At 38.0% G+C, this 4310-nt stretch overlaps 1 long non-coding RNA gene across 4 annotated transcripts; it reads right to left on the bottom strand.

Annotated features, from left to right (window-relative positions):
* Positions 1 to 705: 705 nt before the first annotated feature.
* Positions 706 to 3880, bottom strand: LOC122975182. 4 transcript variants are annotated; one of them, XR_006400589.1, is made up of 5 exons: positions 2224 to 3880; positions 1983 to 2022; positions 1291 to 1399; positions 942 to 1151; positions 706 to 820 (listed from the first exon to the last, which is right to left on the bottom strand). It is a non-coding gene; the product is annotated as an uncharacterized LOC122975182 (long non-coding RNA). The 4 variants fall into 4 exon arrangements; XR_006400587.1 differs by having other exon boundaries at positions 1963 to 3880; XR_006400586.1 differs by having other exon boundaries at positions 1983 to 3880.
* Positions 3881 to 4310: the final 430 nt, after the last annotated feature.

The raw sequence follows: 4310 nt of genomic DNA, 5'->3' as shown, positions 1-4310 counted from the left end.
ATTAAATATAGTCATACTTTACCTCCTCAGGTGAATGTTGCTGTTCTCTAATGAAAGCATCAACACCATCTTGTAGGGAAAAGAAGCAGTTGAAGTGCTTCGGTCCTTCAGAGCTACTCCCAGATGACTTCTTCCTCGGAAGTCTAAACAGTCCGTCCGCAGCAAGAACCAGACTTCCTCCATCCTACAATAAGTGACAATGATAATTAAATTGTATGGCACTAGGTACGCATTTGTGACAAGTTTCAAATTTAACATTACAGGGGATGTTCCAATAATATTGATTTTTAGAGCTTGATCCTGATTTGAGTTATTTCATATGTCTTACTGAATATCTTATTCAAGATTGCTGATATTCTACATAACTCAGCAGCACCACACTTACTTCAAATACACTGAAGTCAGTAAAACAAATCCATTTCAGCTACAGTAAGATACTGTATGCCTGATAACTGAACAGTTGCATCAAAGCTTTTCATTAATGGTTTTTGGCTAATGATGAATGCTGTGTCGTGGAATATTTATAATCCAGACCACGACATAATAGACCCATTGCTGATATTTAAGATATCTCTGTTTGTTTAGTTGTATTTGTTGTTTTGTTTCATTTGTTATTGATAAGTAGCTCATTAATTAACACACAAGTACTGCATTAAAAACAACATCCTTAATTTAATGCATAAAATGAATATGTCATACCTGTGGACAAAGAGGACAGTGTGTCCCATCAGTTCTCTCAGGCACACGCACTGTAGATAACCTGTATCGCAGGTGTCTGTGTTCCTCATAGCACTATGAGAATGTCATAGAGGTGTTGGCACTGTAAGGCAAACAATCATATTCACAACAGAACTGTCATTAAAATGTGTATTTCAAATTAGAAAGTTGTAAAGGTGAAAGTAGAAGAGGAATCATATGGAAAGAGGCTACTATAAGCAAACCTTGGAAGACAGAGGAATGCTGAAATGATGCACACAAAACCTTCGGTGATGCATCACATTCAAGCTGCAACTGGCAGATCGTGTCCATGAGCTTGGTAGAAATGGCACTTTGGGGTTGCTTAACTGTTGCTGGCCAAAGGTTGTAATGTAGTAATGTTGCAATTTCCATTTCACACTTGCAAAATTGGATCCAAACATCATGAGGCCTTCCTAGAATTCATGACAGAGATAGAAAAGCTGTTAGGTGGTGTTGTACATTTTTGTTTTTCATAATTTTCCTCCTTGTGCAGAGTGGGTGTGACTGTTTTGTGAGATGTATATCTACAATGTACATACAAATGTCAATGACCTTGATAGTCAAATACTTTTGTTTGACGTAGGACGTTTCACATCGGTGGCCATCCTTCCTTGACCAATTCCATCTGAAGCCCACTGGAATTCTCTGATGAAATTCAATTCTTAAAGATAAAGACAACTTCTTTGGCAAAACTTTCATAGAGGAAACATTATATATGTTAAGCTCAGACAGGTTTGACTTATTAACACAAAGTTCAACTTTAAAGTGTCAGATTAAAAAATATCACTATATTGACTATTTACTACACAAAAAAGCCACTGAGGGGCTGGTGTTTAGGAACTCTAGTGACGCATGTTATCAATCCAAATGCCCAGTTTTTCCATGATCAAAATCACTACATCACACATTCTCTGCAGAGTTCACACTACATGCTTATAGCCCTGATTTTCCACTCAACAATAGTTTTTGGAGATTGCCTACAAAAGCCCCCAGATTGGAGGCAAATTGGTGTTGGCTCTGCGCTCACAAATCGGCACTTGATCGCTATGTGTGAACTGTTCATTGGTGGTTGGATGAGTAAACAAAAACAATACAATAGATTTATATATATACATATAACTAAAAGAGGCTCATACAGTCACATCATATAAAAACAGAACAGAAACCTCCTAAAGTTTATATTATATCTATATACATTGTAGACACTTTCCCAGAAAAACCAACCATACAATGGTGATTCGTACAGACATCATGAGACAGGTTGACAGTCATCATCATCATCACCTAAAGGAGAAAATAATGAGTGATACAAACCTCTCATTTTTCTAGAGCATGCACCACAGCAGTGCTTGGACACAGACAGAACATAAGTATGTTTCACTTCCGCAGTCGCTGCATCACCAGATCTCTTTTATCATCAGTGAGGGAAATACTGCAAACTATACAGGCTGTGTCGTCTGGAGGACAAAGGAGCTCAGCACTCACACTGAAGAGTATTTCCCTTGTGCTTTGCCATACCTCCTCGGTGTCATTCTTCTTTTTACTGGTGTTAATGAAGGGTTCTTTTTCTTGGCGGAAGTCACTATTGGCTGCTTGTGAAAACGAGCAGCAGCTTATCTCTGTTGGCGTCTTGGTCAAGGGGATCCCTCCTCTTAAATAGTTTCGGGCCACTGGTCCTTCCTCTCACTGGAATTTTTTTTACAGTAACGTAAGGTCTGATTTTTTTTGTTTTTGCCATATTCACCTATTTAAATAAGAAACAGAACATTAATTGTAGTCACATGGTCTCATTACTGCATTACAGTAGTGCATTATTCTGGAGTGCAAAATCAGGAATAGTGAGGTATGGTGAATTGCTGGCTAAGGTAGATCTTTTTTTGGTTAGGCAGACAAGACTATGCAATGGCATATTGCTTAGTAGCACTTAGCAAGCATTAGGTATTAACTTTAGCTAACGTTACCTCAACTTACTTGGTAAAGTTATTAGCCATGGGAAGGAAAGATACAGAAACACCTTTCTAATATCTATCAAAAATAAGAGAAATAATATTTATCCCAAGTTTGCAACTGCTGCTTTTGTTTTGTTGTTAACATTTTGTTTTTTAAGTAACTGACAGCTAGCACTGTGTTACTCACCTGCTGTCATCCATGACTGATGGTCCTTCCCATTGTTGGCTTACCCTGATATTCTTACCCTAACCCTTAACCAATTTCACTTCACCTAAACCTAACCAACCCAACCAACGAAGGCAACAAGTACTAGCCAATCAGAGGCAGAATAGGGCGGGTCATGACTTCGCCATCCTGGGAAAAATATTTGGCTTCCCATTCTTTTCACGTGCTGCGAACAGGTATATGCGTCACTTACCAGTTGCTTAGCAACCAAAGTAAATTAATATGTGACAGTCAAGTCAAAATGATCTGACAGCCTTTTGTTCAGATAAAAAGAAATCACTTAAAACATTAATATTAAAAGGTTATATATTCTATTATCTGTTTAATTTGGGATTGATGGGGAGTGAGAGAGACATAGAGAAAGCGTCTGCACCCAGATGACTGTGAATGTTTCTTTTTCTTTTTTTTACTTATTTTTTAAAAACTTTCCATTTACAGAACATAAACATATTTTTACAGAACATAAGTATATGTTTCCGTAAACATTTAAAAAACTGACAAGATCTGTGATGAGTCATTCACAGACAATAAAATATTGAAGAAAAGTTGATAACGGACTTCAAAGCACATGCTTGATACCAGGCCTTCTGTGCCTACTGGGCTCAACTAACATTGGCTCACTGAAATAAACGGGTGATAACAGCCTCCTGAACCTACTAGTAGGTTGGTGGGCACCTACTAGCCCATATATTTGGGACTGATGTGTGCTGATAACGCCTATTTAATAGGCTGATAACAGTAAAATCGGGTGGCCTCTTAGTTCAAAAAGGTAAGGATACACTTATCAAGGTTTTTTTCAACATGTCATGGTTTTTAAACACTTTCATTAAAGATGTTACCCGGTGGAACCCAATCTTCAGATCCTCAGAGGTCATCATTCATCAAGTCCGATTTCATTATCCATTATTATCAACAATGCTTACCAATCTGCTGAGTGGCTCAAATAGCAGTAGTGCTACTCTTCAGGTCACATCTTCAGATGTACCATAGAGGAAGAGGAAATGGCAGATTGTTTAGTGTAGAATCAGCCACCGCATTTCCACATGTCACAGGATCCCAGGATTGCAACTTCATCTTTGGCTGGCATACACGCTCTTTTAAGTGCATACATTTTAGCTGCTTTTAGCTGCTAGCTGCTTTAGCCGCTGACAGGAATCTGAAGGTTGAGATGATCACTCTGCACAATATGATTACATGAACAACTTGCTGTCTGACTATAAGTAATTTGTTTTATTGATTTCCCATGAGGTCATGTATTGATTACAAAAATAATGTAATAACAGTTTCCTTCAACACATTAGCATTTAGTTCAAATCAGTGCTGTGCAAACTGTAAGTACAGCCTCACAGGGCTGCTAGCATGGCTGAAGACTTAGTCACGTTTAAATATAATGACTA

The sequence above is a fragment of the Thunnus albacares genome, chromosome 23, assembly GCF_914725855.1.
Source record: "Thunnus albacares chromosome 23, fThuAlb1.1, whole genome shotgun sequence".
Taxonomy (NCBI): Eukaryota; Metazoa; Chordata; class Actinopteri; order Scombriformes; family Scombridae; genus Thunnus; species Thunnus albacares.
Note: the sequence above shows the minus strand (reverse complement) of the source record. Positions and strands in the feature narration are given on the sequence as shown.